This window comes from Rutidosis leptorrhynchoides, chromosome 7 (genome assembly GCF_046630445.1).
Source record: "Rutidosis leptorrhynchoides isolate AG116_Rl617_1_P2 chromosome 7, CSIRO_AGI_Rlap_v1, whole genome shotgun sequence".
NCBI classification, from domain to species: Eukaryota; Viridiplantae; Streptophyta; class Magnoliopsida; order Asterales; family Asteraceae; genus Rutidosis; species Rutidosis leptorrhynchoides.
Window position 1 is genome coordinate 207,092,889 of NC_092339.1, and position 15,761 is coordinate 207,108,649.

Here is a 15,761-nt window from a genome sequence, read left to right on the forward strand (position 1 = left end):
ATTCTTTGAATATAGGGTTTGGTTCTTGTATTTGTTCTTGGTCTCCTTCATGGTTGGCTCAATCCGTTTTTCAGTACCAAATTTTCTATCGAGCGTTCCCAACACTCCATTCTTCATCATCAAATTCTTGGTCATTAAGACCATTTATTACATGCTGCTTCGTCAGCATTTTCAAAGTTACTGGATCGGAATCATTGATTATCAAACTGAGGGGTTTCAAGAGAATTGTGTTTTTAGATGATTAAACGCTGATGGTAATACGGTATAATATAAAAGGTTCCCCGATAACAATAAAGAGCACGCATATATATCAAGGTTATAATAAGGTTGTTTCGAATGGAAAGTCGAAATCGATTTGCTGAAGCTGTGACAAAATTGGCTACTTTGAAGAAGAACTGCAATGTTATTTTGGATAATAATAACACTAAAGGAATTAGCACAGCTACGTGTTAAACGTTTACTCAGTTTCCGAGAGTTTTTCAGGTGCATATCTATATGCATCAATCTTTTCTCTCGTAGATGAAGTACGGTTGGTTCATTCTCTCAATCGAGGTGTTTTCAATAATCATGAAAGATTTGAACATGGATTGGAATCGTCAAGATTCAAATGAGGTTTAAGATAAGATCAAGTGGCAACCTTGAAGAATTATTTAGTTTCATATGTTATAATCAATATTTTAATTCATTTTAATTGTTCAATGTCATTAGTCCACATTCGATAGTCCACAGTTAACAGTCCAATAATTCATATATAATTTAATATATAATATTCGAATTAATTAATACGTATAGTGACCCGTGTACATGTCTCAGACTCGATCACAACTCAAAGTATATATATTATTGTAGAATCAACCTCAACCCTGTATAGCTAACTCCCGCATTACTGCATATAGAGTGTCTATGGTTATTCCAAATAATATATATAGATGCGTCGATATGATATGTCAAAACCTTGTGTACGTGTCCCGATATTTAAAGTGCGTAAAAATAAATAACAGAAATTAAATGACGATAAATAAAGTGCGTAAAGTAAATAACAGAAATTAAATGACGATAATTAAAATTGCGAGAATGTAAATTGCGATAATTAAACTGCGATAAATAAAATGTAATCTGTTAGCTAGGAACAATTAGCTAGGAACAGTTAGCGTGGATTCTTAACAAAATTCTCATAGTTAATTTGTTTGTTTCTAACAAATTTTATTTTGTTCAATATTTTCTTCATTATGCCACTTGTTGAATTCTGATAGATCAAAATCCAAATATGAAATTGAATGAAAATGATTATTCTGTGGTGAACAGATACGTATATCGGTGGATGTAAATAGGATAGTAAATGACCGTTGAATCAGATTCGAAGAATGTACAGTGTAACTTATTAATGCGAAATCTTAAATATTCCTCGGGTATTACCTACCCGTTAAAATACTTTCATCATTAACAATTTGTACGAAAGAATTTTTAACTACAATCTTTATGAAAATATACTTGCATATATATTTTCTTCAGATATAATCATGGATTTAATGAGTTAATATGATATTAAACTCATATGATTTTCGGTTTGAGCCAGAATAAATAATCTCTAAAACTTTTAGAAACCACATATTCTTCGTAGAATATTAATGAAGTTATGGATCAATACTTCATCGGTTGTTGTTGTTGGTACTCCTTGGTATCTATGGTGTGTATGATGTTGATATTCGTGGGACAGATTGTGAATTTGAGGTGTGAGATGCGGATGTTGCTGTTGCTGGATGGTACTGTGGGTGCCGGTGATAATGTTGAAGCTGGTAAATTTTGCACCATATTCTCCTAATTGATTACTCGCGCGCGAAGTTCGTTGACTTATTCTATTATTCCGGGATGATTGTCGGTTGGAACGAGTGAATGAATAAGGGTTAGAATTGTGGATAAAATATAATCGTGGCGAGATATTTGGGCAGCGAGAGTGAAAATGGTGTTTCGAACAGGTTCGCCGATAAGTGATTCAGGTTCTTCGCCAAAAGGTGAATTCGGTTGGTGGAAGGAATGGATCGCCTTCTTCTCGTCTCCATTGATTAAGTCAACTACGAACACATCAGATGAATTGGGGATGGATGACTGAGTGATTCATTCTGGTGACGCTGCTTTCAGAGCTTAGGTGAAACTCCATATCGGAATCCGAGGGATTTGAACTAGTGGTGAGTTTCATTTGATACGGTTAGATAAAGTATTTTCGATAGGAAAAAGATTATAGGATTTAGTTTGGTATGCTTCAATACATAATTTACTTATGTATATACAATACCAAAATCCCATAAGTCACGGAGGAATCTTCGGAAGCTGTCGAACAAAGTTTATAGTAACTGATACGCTAGGATATAAATTTATCTATACACTATCTATACTATAAGTGCAGGAAGTCGTGTCTAGACTTAGGAATGATAAACAGGTAATTTTCCACTAGGAATGACAAACAATACTTATAATATACAGCTAAGGTCGAAGTCCAGACTCGCTAATGTATCCTAACAACTATCAGATAGACACACTAATGCAAGACCTGGTTCACTAAGACCACTGCTCTGATACCACCTGTGAAGACCCGTCCTTATCCACCTGGACGAAGTCATCAACATTTGGTCCCATTGCGATGATCGGCTCCAAGTAATGTCCTTATATTGAGCAAATGCACAGCGGAAGACTTAATTCGTACCTGAGAATAAACATGCTTTAAAGTGTCAACCAAAAGGTTGGTGAGTGCATAGGTTTATCATAACAATCATTTCAATATGTTAATAGACCACAAGATTTCATAATCATAAACATAATACACTCGCAAGTGTATGTAAAGCATTCTAAGTGGTTGAGCACTTGGTAACCATACTTAACATTTAATCAACGTCGCATATTCCCTTTATTATGAAATCTCACTACACCGTACCAAGTGTAGTCACCAAAACGAAGTACTGTGCAACCGTTGAATACTGGTCATCCAGTCCGGTTGGGGTTGTCAGGCCCGATAGATCTATCAACAGGATTCGCGTTTACAATACCACATGTAAATAGTAGTTACCAAGCTACAGGGAAGTATGCCAGTGGTACAACTCAACGTAGAATATATTTTTAAGTACTTGTGCCTATTTCGTAAAACATTTATAAAACAGCGCATGTATTCTCAGCCCAAAAATATATATAAAAAGGGAGTAATGAAACTCACCATACTGTATTTTGTAGTAAAAATACATATGACGTCATTGAATAAGTGTAGGGTTGGCCTCAGATTCACGATCCTATATCATTTATGTATATATTAACACATATAATGGTAATTGAACAAATATATATTATTAGTGATTTAATTGTTATTTTAATTAGGTGTCTCATTAATAACCTAATTAGTTATATTCATTAATATTTATTATAAAAGTATTAATAAAATTATGTTATATGTAGTAAATATAGTTTTATATATCTAATAGTTATTTGATAAAATAATATTGATACTAATATTAATAATAATAATAATAATATTAATATAAAATTAGTGATATTAATGTCAAAATAATAATAATGATAGTAAAAATAATGGTTTTAATGAAAATGATAATTTTTCTAATAATGATAATAATAATAATAAGGATGTATTATTTTTATAATAATAATAATAATAATAATAATAATAATAATAAAAATAATAAAAATTCTAGAGTACAACCTTTGAAGAAAACAAGCTTCTAAAAATAAAACACCACTATCCGGACTCGAACTCGCGACCTCCCGTTAATACGAAATACACCAAACCACTCTTCCAATTTCGTTTTTGTTGATCCAATACCCAAATTAACTATTTTAACCCGTTTATAAGATCAAGCCCAATCAGACAAGCATGGATCTCGGCCCATCAGGAGGTTAACTCTCAGCCCATTACAAAATTAACGGCCAAAGTAGCTGAGTTAAAAAAAAATTCGTGCTATGCTGGGATTTGTACCTATGACCACTCTTTCACCACGCAAACACCCAACCAGTTGCGCCACTATTTTTCTGATTATTATTCAGCTTTTAATTTATTTTAATATGTTTTCTTCTTCTTCCATTATCATTATTTTAAACTATCACCATCATCATCTTTTCGTAACCTTACCATCATCATCAACGATACCATCATCTTTTCATTATTATTTTCATAAAATCATAGCGGTTGGGTAATGGTTGAGTATAGCAATAGCTAGGAAATTTAACATGTAACTTAAAATAATAAAAGTTAGAACAAAATTGTTGACCAACACCTATACTGTACTTGTCGACAACATGATCCACAAGGGCCTACAATTTGTTAATTAAAAGATTCTTCCTTGTCCACTGATGCAAGTCGACAAAACAAAGTAGGTGGGTTTATATTGATTGGCAATAGCAGTTGAGAAGAATAGGAAAAAAATAGTATTCCATTCCTCTTTGTCTCGAAGAGATACATGGCTCACAGCAGCCTGATTTGACTAGAGAGTGGTATTGGGTTTATGTCATGATCAAAACGAAGTCGATGATTTGAGTTGAGGTAGTTAAATGGTGATCGTGGGGGTGATGAAAGGGTGAATGATTCGAAGGTGGCTCTACATGAACAAAAGGGGAACCAGATTATTTGTAATAACAATGATAATGGTTAATGGTTGGTTTGATGATTTCATAAAAAAAAAATAAGAAAGAGATAGATGAGAGAGAGAGGTGGCGAGATTGTTGTGGTGCTCGATTAGAAGGATAAAGAAACAGTAAGAGATAGTAGCAGTTTGTAACTCGAATTGTAACAGAGAACATAAGTACCCAAAGTAAACCGTGATGACGAGTTGGTAGTGGTTGTGGTCTCGGTTACAGCCGATGATCAAAACAGGAAGAATCACGTAATTTAATGGCTATGGTGGCGGTTTATTGTGGTATCCGGTGGTTCTTGAATAGTGATGATGGCTCATGAGGGTTGATGGTTATGATGAAGGTTGTGAGGGTGGGGATTTACAGATGGTTTTTGGTTGCTCAATTCCACAAAAAAAAAAAAAAAAAAAATTATATATATGCTAGAGTTGTGTGGGTTTGGTGTTGTTCGAACACAACCATCAACGTTCAAATGGTACTTGGTCATGATACATGTTTGAAGATGATAAGGGTGATAAGGTGGTCTGGCTCAATTGCAACTAACAAGAAACATAGGGGAGAAGGTGCTAATGGTGGTACATGATGGCGATGATCGTTGAAGAAGAAGGGTGAAGATGGTGGTTGATTGTTGTAGTTGATTCTCGGTTCCAAAATAGCAATAAAGAGGATAGATGGGTGTGCGTGTAATTGTAATTTAAGTAATGTATACATATGTACACATAATATAGATGTTCATAAAGGAATAAAGAAAAAAAAAATCCTCAATCAATTTTCAATTGTCACGGGTAAACAGAAAAGTATAACAACCCGATTATGACAACCATAACTGTACTCGTTTTCAAATATTTATATATATTATAATTAATATTAACTATTAATAACTAATAAATATAAATTCAAATATATTAATAATAATAATAATAATAATAATAATAATAATAATAATAATAGTAGTAGTTTTGATATAACAAATTAATATGATCACCTAATTATTTATGGATAGAAGTTACATATTTATTTTACATATTTTAATCTACAATTTTTATCATATAGATATTCTTTATTAACTTCATAAAATAAACGAGTATTTTAAGTAGGGTAATCATTGTTTTTACAGAATTATATATATTCATTTTAATAGTAGCTAAATTATTCCCTATATTATCTTTACATTTTTAATTCTAATGATTAAATTGTATATTATTACTTCAAGTTATAATATATACATATATCTATACATATATATATATATACGTAACTAATTACAATTAATTGTTCGTGAATCGTTGGAAATAGTCGAAGGTCAATTTAATATACATAACAATTCGAAATTTTTGAGACTCAAACTAACAGATTTTGCTCATCGTGTTAAAGATATTAAATCGTATCGAGAGTTTGATTCAAAATTAGTCGAAATTTTCCGGGTCGTGACATTTGACCTCTATATGAGACGTTTTTCAAAGACTGCATTCATTTTAAAACAAACCATAACCTTTATTTCATCAATAAAGGTTTAAAAATCTTTACGTAGATTATCAAATAATGATAATCTAAAATATCCTATTTACACACGACCATTACATAATGGTTTACAATACAATATGTTACAACAAAATAAGTTTCTTGAATGCAGTTTTTACACAATATCATACAAGCATGGACTCCAAATCTCGTCCTTATTTAAGTATGCGACAGCGGAAGCTCTTAATAATCACCTGAGAATAAACATGCTTAAAACGTCAACAAAAATGTTGGTGAGTTATAGGTTTAACCTATATATATCAAATCATAATAATAGACCACAAGATTTCATATTTCAATACACATGCCATACATAGAGATAAAAATCATTCATATGGTGAACACCTGGTAACCGACATTAACAAGATGCATATATAAGAATATCCCCATCATTCCGGGACACCCTTCGGATATGATATAAATTTCGAAGTACTAAAGCATCCGGTACTTTGGATGGGGTTTGTTAGGCCCAATAGATCTATCTTTAGGATTCGCGTCAATTAGGGTGTCTATTACCTAATTCTTAGATTACCAGACTTAATAAAAAGGGGCATATTCGATTTCGTTAATTCAACCATAGAATGTAGTTTCACGTACTTGTGTCTATTTTGTAAATCATTTATAAAACCTGCATGTATTCTCATCCCAAAAATATTAGATTTTAAAAGTGGGACTATAACTCACTTTCACAGATTTTTACTTCGTCGGGAAGTAAGACTTGGCCACTAGTTGATTCACGAACCTATAACAATATATACATATATATCAAAGTATGTTCAAAATATATTTACAATACTTTTAATATATTTTGATGTTTTAAGTTTATTAAGTCAGCTGTCCTCGTTAGTAACCTACAACTAGTTGTCCACAGTTAGATGTACAGAAATAAATCGATAAATATTATCTTGAATCAATCCACGACCCAGTGTATACGTATCTCAGTATTGATCACAACTCAAACTATATATATTTTGGAATCAACCTCAACCCTGTATAGCTAACTCCAACATTCACATATAGAGTGTCTATGGTTGTTCCGAAATATATATAGATGTGTCGACATGATAGGTCGAAACATTGTATACGTGTCTATGGTATCTCAAGATTACATAATATACAATACAAGTTGATTAAGTTATGGTTGGAATAGATTTGTTACCAATTTTCACGTAGCTAAAATGAGAAAAATTATCCAATCTTGTTTTACCCATAACTTCTTCATTTTAAATCCGTTTTGAGTGAATCAAATTGCTATGGTTTCATATTGAACTCTATTTTATGAATCTAAACAGAAAAAGTATAGGTTTATAGTCGGAAAAATAAGTTACAAGTTGTTTTTGTAAAGGTAGTCATTTTAGTCGAAAGAACGACGTCTAGATGACCATTTTAGAAAACATACTTCCACTTTGAGTTTAACCATAATTTTTGGATATAGTTTCATGTTCATAATAAAAATCATTTTCTCAGAATAACAACTTTTAAATCAAAGTTTATCATAGTTTTTAATTAACTAACCCAAAACAGCCCGCGGTGTTACTACGACGGCGTAAATCCGGTTTTACGGTGTTTTTTGTGTTTCTAGGTTTTAAATCATTAAGTTAGCATATCATATAGATATAGAACATGTGTTTAGTTGATTTTAAAAGTCAAGTTAGAAGGATTAACTTTTGTTTGCGAACAAGTTTAGAATTAACTAAACTATGTTCTAGTGATTACAAGTTTAAACCTTCGAATAAGATAGCTTTATATGTATGAATCGAATGATGTTATGAACATCATTACTACCTTAAGTTCCTTGGATAAACCTACTGGAAAAGAGAAAAATGGATCTAGCTTCAACGGATCCTTGGATGGCTCAAAGTTCTTGAAGCAGAATCATGACACGAAAACAAGTTCAAGTAAGATCATCACTTGAAATAAGATTGTTATAGTTATAGAAATTGAACCAAAGTTTAAATATGATTATTACCTTGTATTAGAATGATAACCTACTGTAAGAAACAAAGATTTCTTGAGGTTGGATGATCACCTTACAAGATTGGAAGTGAGCTAGCAAACTTGAAAGTATTCTTAATTTTATGTAACTAGAACTTGTAGAATATATGAAGAACAGTTAGAACTTGAAGATAGAACTTGAGAGAGATCAATTAGATGAAGAAAATTGAAGAATGAAAGTGTTTTTAGGTGTTTTTTGTCGTTGGTGTATGGATTAGATATAAAGGATATGTAATTTTGTTTTCATGTAAATAAGTCATGAATGATTACTCATATTTTTGTAATTTTATGAGATATTTCATGCTAGTTGCCAAATGATGGTTCTCACATGTGTTAGGTGACTCACATGGGATGCTAAGAGCTGATCATTGGAGTGTATATGCCAATAGTACATACATCTAAAAGTTGTGTATTGTACGAGTACGAATACGGGTGCATACGAGTAGAATTGTTGATGAAACTGAAAGAGGATGTAATTGTAAGCATTTTTGTTAATTAGAAGTATTTTGATAAATGTATTGAAGTCTTTCAAAAGTGTATAAATACATATTAAAACACTACATATATATACATTTTAACTGAGTCGTTAAGTCATCGTTAGTCGTTACATGTAAGTGTTGTTTTGAAACCTTTAGGTTAACGATCTTGTTAAATGTTGTTAACCCAATGTTAATAATATCAAATGAGATTTTAAATTATTATATTATCATGATATTATCATGTATGAATATCTCTTAATATGATATATATATACATTAAATGTCTTTACAACGATAATCGTTACATATATGTCTCGTTTAAAAATTATTAAGTTAGTAGTCTTGTTTTTACATATGTAGTTCATTGTTAATATACTTAATGATATGTTTACTTATCATAGTATCATGTTAACTATATATATATATATATCCATATATATGTCATCATATAGTTTTTACAAGTTTTAACGTTCGTGAATCACCGGTCAACTTGGGTGGTCAATTGTCTATATGAAACATATTTCAATTAATCAAGTCTTAACAAGTTTGATTGCTTAACATGTTGGAAACATTTAATCATGTAAATATCAATCTCAATTAATATATATAAACATGGAAAAGTTCGGGTCACTACATAAGGCACGCCTGGAATGTCTTTCAAACGCTCGACAAACTAATTTCTCCGTAAATAATTGTGCCGAGGTATTATGCCCGACTCTGGACAAGATTTCATCAATCATATCCCCTGGTAGGTCTTCTAAAATTTTTTGTTGTCTATCCTTAATGTCCATTTTTGTTTTTATACTGTAAAATAAACAAGGATTAGATTCGTAAAAGATAATTAACAAATAATACAAGTAATTTTTACATATATCTTAAAAGTACAAGCAAACTACAATACATATATTACACAGCATGATTACAACTCTTTATTCAGACTCACTCGTTTCTTCTTCTTCGGACTTGGTTCGTCTGGCTAACTTCCTAGGGATACATGGTGATCCTCTAATACGAGCCGTCATTTTCACAAATGGTTTAGAAAAACCTGGTGGCTTAGATGTTCCCGGATCATTGTTAAGATTTAAGAAATACGGGCGTTTACGATACACATAAAGTTCATCGGGGTCGGAATCAGGTTTTTCTATTTTAATGCCTTTTCCTTTATTATTTTCTTTTGCTTTTTCAAATTGGGTCGAGGTAATTTCTATAACATCATCGGAATCCTCATCGGGATCCGATTCATCGGAAAATTGGTAATCTTCCCAATATTTTGCTTCCTCGGCGGAAACATCATTGACCATTATTAACCTTGGTCCGTTGGTTGAGGATTTTCTTTTATTTAATAGTTTTATATAACGACCCTCATTTTTCCATTCTATATTTTTCCAATATTAAATGCCCAAACAATATAATCAAAACTTAATGATTAAACTTTAATCAACAATTGTTAAGTATTAAGAGTTAGAAAACATATTAATTAACTTTGTGCAATAATTGACAAGTTAATAAAAGATGAAAATAATAAACTGTTAGTCGACACTCACTGCTAATTAAAATTTATGCATTTATGTAATATTATAACTGATAACCTATAAGTAATAAATAAAAATTGACATTTATATAAATAATAAAACAATTGAGAACTAAATATATACAAGTCATGAATTAGTAAAAAGAAAATAATACTTATCATGTAGTAAATGTAAAAAATAATAATAGTAATAATAGTAATAATAATGAGACTAAAGAATCTTAAACAATTACATCCTTATGTTGACTAAAAATTAAAATAATATATATATAAACTAGTACCACCTATTGTTGACTAAAAATTATAAAATAAAATAAAATCATTAATTAGAACATCCTTATGTTGACTAACACTCTAATACTTGCACTATATAAACTCCTAGTTTCTCATTCACAAATCACACCAAAATCCTCTCTCAAAAACAATCTCTCCCTCTCCCTCTCTTGTGGTATTCGGATCTTCAAGCTTGTTCTTCGTGTTCTTCAAGAATCTTCAAGGAGTTCTTCAAGATTTTCAAGGCTTTGATCTTCCATCTTCATCGTGTTCATCTTTTCTTTGTTAATTATCTTGAATCTTCAAAGGTATAACATAAACCCTAAACTATTTACATAAACTTTAATCTTTGTTAATTCATATTCATATTATAAACTTGTTATCCATAAACACACCTAGATTTATATATACATATATACATGTAAAAAAAAATATATATATATTTTTATATATACATATACATATTAAAACCTTAAACCCTAATACTACTTATACTAGTACTTAACATGTATATACTATTACTATTACTAGCACCTATAACCTACTACTTATATTGTAGCACACAAACATTTTGGGATATGTATTAGAGATGTATAGATCTTCGAACTTTCTTGACGAATGGTTTCTACGAGATTCTAGGCAGAGGGTTTGGACTTCCGATTTAAAGGGTCCTATGGCTCAAGCCCCTAGATCTAAATTAGCCATTCGAAGGGAAAGGGGTGATTGGAAGCTTATCTAATACGGCAAGTATCCTAAAATGGAAACACTCATAAAAGTAGAAACTCTCTAGTCATAGAAACTTAGTAAAATAAGAAACTTTCTAAAAATAGAAACTTTATAAAAATAGTAACTTACTAGGAATAGAAACTTAGTAAAACAAACTATACTTAAACACATACTTAAACTTAAACATGGGCAAAACACTTAACTACTCTTAAATGTCAATAGGTTGACTTTCCTGCTCACTCGTTCAACTCTCTATTCTGAGGAATAACTCTCTCTCTACTTACTAAGGTGAATTCATAGCCCCACTCTTTATTGCTAGCAAACTTATTTAATTTATTTGGGGTGAGACACATGTTGCTTTTACTATTTACAATTTAGACACAAGTACCAACTGCTAAAACTATGCTATACCCGGCTATGTCCGACTAAGTCCCTACAGTGATATTTTTAAGTGCTGCGGCATGCTTATTTATTGGGGGTAGGCCTATCGGGAGTAACGTCCCCGATACATTTGACTCAGTCTTTGTATTACTTGATAATGAAATTTAAACCGACAAGGACAGACACAACTTGTCATGGGGCAAACTTGAACGTTTAGTCTAAATATCACGCACTGGCATAACTTTTTGATCCTGCGGGAGATCAACCTTACAAATTAAATCTTGTGGTCTAAAACAAACGGTCAAACTTATTTGTTAAACCTATGAACTTCACTCAACCTTTTGGTTGACACTTTAGCATGTTTTGTCTCAGGTGCTGTTTGATTCAAGCTCTTATACTTACTGCTTATGTGATGCTACTTGGACATAGGATCAAGAGATATCGCATTTATTACTTCTGCATGTGAACATTTCCATTATTGTTACTCCTATCATTGTAACTACGTTTCATTTTCCGCTGCGTGCTCAATAAAGTTTGTTTTATCATTTAGTATTGTTCTCGTATATTATAATATGTTGGTTGATTTGATATTAAGTCACATTTCACCCAGGCCCTAACTGGGGGTGTGACAGATTGGTATCAGAGCAAACCAGGCTGTTATAGAGAACCAGGATTGCATTTTTATGTGTGCCTTACTTGTTAGCTAGGGTGCCTTAGCAATCTAGGAAACTATAACCTTTCCTGCCTTGGACTTAAAGCACTTAGGATTGTCGTATAATCTTAACAATTATGCTTTAATAAACTTGACTCAAAGATTCTAATCAAGGTCTCTTTCCTAATGATAGGATGTCAAGCTCAAGCGTTAACAAGTCCAACAAAGCAACTCACAACCCTACCACCGAAGTAGGTGTTGGACACTCTTCAACTTCGAGACCAGTTCGAAGTCCTCTTTATAGTCCTACTTCACCACCACTGAATTATAGCCCGAATACTATTTTAGATTCACATGGGTCTCCTCAATACTACCCAACTCCGAGAACCCAAGATAAGGGAAAACGGCATGAAGAAGTTGGTCCATCAAGGAAGAGAGCCCGATCTCCTTTTTATGATGGTCCTAAGTATGAAATCATGAGATTACGAAACGATACCGAGAGAAACATTGGAGGTCTACTTCGCCACATGGAAAGAGTGGATCGTCGAATGAAGAAACTTATGAAAGAAAACGTCGAGCTAAGAAAGGAGTTGCTGATGCTAAAGTGCGAGGAAGAACGAAACACTCGCTGGGGAAAGCAATCACTTGCTTACCTCAAGGAGGATGTTGATGTCCGAATGAAAATGGAGAAAGGTCGAGTCGACGAACAACTTGCCATAAGAGAGTACAACACTAATGCCTTAAACAGTCGTGTTACCAACCTTTATGACAACTTCGAGTATCTCTATGAGAAACAAAAGTCGAAAAATGAGAAAGTTGAGGAGTTTATGAAGAAGGTTGGAGACGAAATATGAAGACTACTTCAATCTTAATATTTCCTAGTTATTTTTCCTATTTTCCATCTATGTAAAGGCTGTGCCTTAAACAATTTCTATTTCCGAATCGTGTAATAAAGGCTTATTTAATGCCTCGTTCTAATAATATAAAGTGTTTTATTAATATCATGCGATATCAATACTTTAGTTTATTCATACTTGTGATTACTCAAACTTATAACTTGTTAAACTTATCAAACATATGTTCACTTTTATGTAGTGACATCATGGTTCGTCCAGCTGCACCTACCGTTAACAACGTTGTGTTAACTACTGAGCAATTCCAACAGTTACTCGCTGCTGCCCAAGGCAACGCCCAAGCTAATCATGCTAATACTCAACCAAAACCTTGTTCCTACAAGGACTTTACAAACTGTCACCCTCCCGCTTTTAAGGGAAACGAAGAAGCTGTCGAACTAGTTCGTTGGTTCGAAAAGATGGAATCTATTTTCCGTATTTGCAACTGTGGTGATGATGATCGAGTAAAGTATGCCACTAGCTCGTTGGGTAGTAATGCTTTAACTTGGTGGACTGCTTATGCCAAGTCCGTAGGAATTGATAATGCTAATGCAATTCCATGGGACGAACTCAAAAGTATGATGGTCAACAAATTCTGCCCAAGGAGTCAAGTTCAGAAGCTTGAAGCTGAGTTCTGGGAACTCAGGGTCAAGGGTACTGACATTGAGAATTATACCAATCGTTATCTGGAGCTTTCTACTCTATGTCCTGAAATGTTTCCTACTGAAGCTAGAAGAATTGAGCGGTATATTGAAGGTCTTCCCGAGGATGTTCAAGGGAATGTTATTGCTGCTGAAAAGGTTACTTTGGATGCTGTGATTCTCATGGCACAAAATCTCATGTTGGCCAAGAGAAGAAGGGCGTCGGCCAATAAGCAAGTTGAAACCAAGGGTAATGATGGTAAGAGGAAGTTTGAGCCGTCTCAAGGTTCAAATCAGAATGTTAGTAAAAAGCTTATGGATAGTACAAGTACGAATTATAAGGGCACTTATCCTTTTTGTGTTCGTTGTGAAAGGCATCACCCGGGGCAGTGCACTGCCACTTGTTCGTTGTGTAAGAAAGTGGGACACGTAGCTAAGACGTGTAGGACTCCTCCAAAGAATAAATCTATTGTTCCTGCCAAAGCTCCTCCTACTTGTTATACTTGTGGGGAAAAGGGACACATTAGTCCAAATTGCCCTAAGAAGAGAGATAATCCTGCTACTGGAGCCAATACTACTGCTGCAAAGGGTCGTGCATTTGTTATTACTGCTGCTGAAGCCCGAGATGAAGATGAGGTCATCACGGGTACGTATCTCGTCAATAATTGCTACGCAACTATTTTATTCGATACTGGTGCCGACCGAAGTTACGTATCTAATGAATTTTGTACCCTTTTTACTGAAAAGCCTCAACCCTTAGAAACTAAACGATTAGTAGAAGTAGCCAATGGAAAGATCATGAAAGTTGATAAAATTTATAAAAACTGCAACCTAATCTTAGCCAGCAAAGAATTTAAGATAGACCTTTTGCCGGTCGAGCTAGGAAGTTTCGATGTCATAGTTGGAATGGATTGGTTACGTCCATTAAGAGCTGCGATCATGTGTTACGATAAAACCGTTCATGTTCCATTAGGAAATGGAGAGACTCTTATTATCCAAGGTGAAAAGAGTGGTTCCAATCTCAATATTATCTCCTGTATTAAAACCCGCAAATACCTTATGAAAGGTTATCCAGCTATTCTAGCCCACGTTAATCTGATTGAATCGAAAGAGAAGCGAATTGAAGATGTACCAGTAGTTAAAGACTTTCCCGATGTGTTTCCCGAAGATCTTCCGGGTATTCCACCTCCTCGACAAGTTGAATTCCAAATTGATTTAACTCCTGGTGCTGCTCCTGTTGCTAAAGCACCATACCGTTTAGCACCTTCCGAAATGAAGGAATTATCCAACCAACTCCAAGAACTATTGGATAAAGGTTTCATTCGTCCAAGCTCGTCCCCTTGGGGAGCTCCTATTCTGTTTGTTAAAAAGAAGGATGGTACATTAAGGATGTGCATTGATTACCGCGAACTTAACAAGCTTACTATCAAGAACCGTTATCCGTTGCCACGTATTGATGATCTATTTGACCAACTTCAAGGGTCAAGTGTTTATTCAAAGATTGATTTAAGATCCGGTTATCACCAACTCAAGGTCAAGGAATCCGATATTCCTAAGACTGCTTTTCGCACTCGTTATGGGCACTATGAATTCTGTGTCATGCCTTTTGGTTTAACTAATGCTCCTGCCGTGTTCATGGACCTCATGAATCGTGTTTGTAAACCGTATCTTGACAAATTTGTCATCGTATTCATTGACGACATCTTGATCTATTCGAAGAATGAGAAAGAGCATGAGCAACATTTGCGCATGATTCTTGAACTCTTACGAAAGGAACAACTTTATGCTAAATTTTCTAAGTGCGAGTTTTGGCTCAAAACCGTACAATTTCTCGGACATGTTGTTGATAGAAACGGAATACATGTCGATCCAGCTAAGATTACTGCTATTCAGAACTGGGAGATACCAAAGACTGCAAAGCATATTCGTCAATTTTTGGGACTTGCCGGTTACTATCGAAGGTTTATAAAAGATTTTTCTCTCATTGCCAAACCTCTTACAAAGCTGACTCAAAAAGGGAAGAAATTTGAGTGGTCCGAA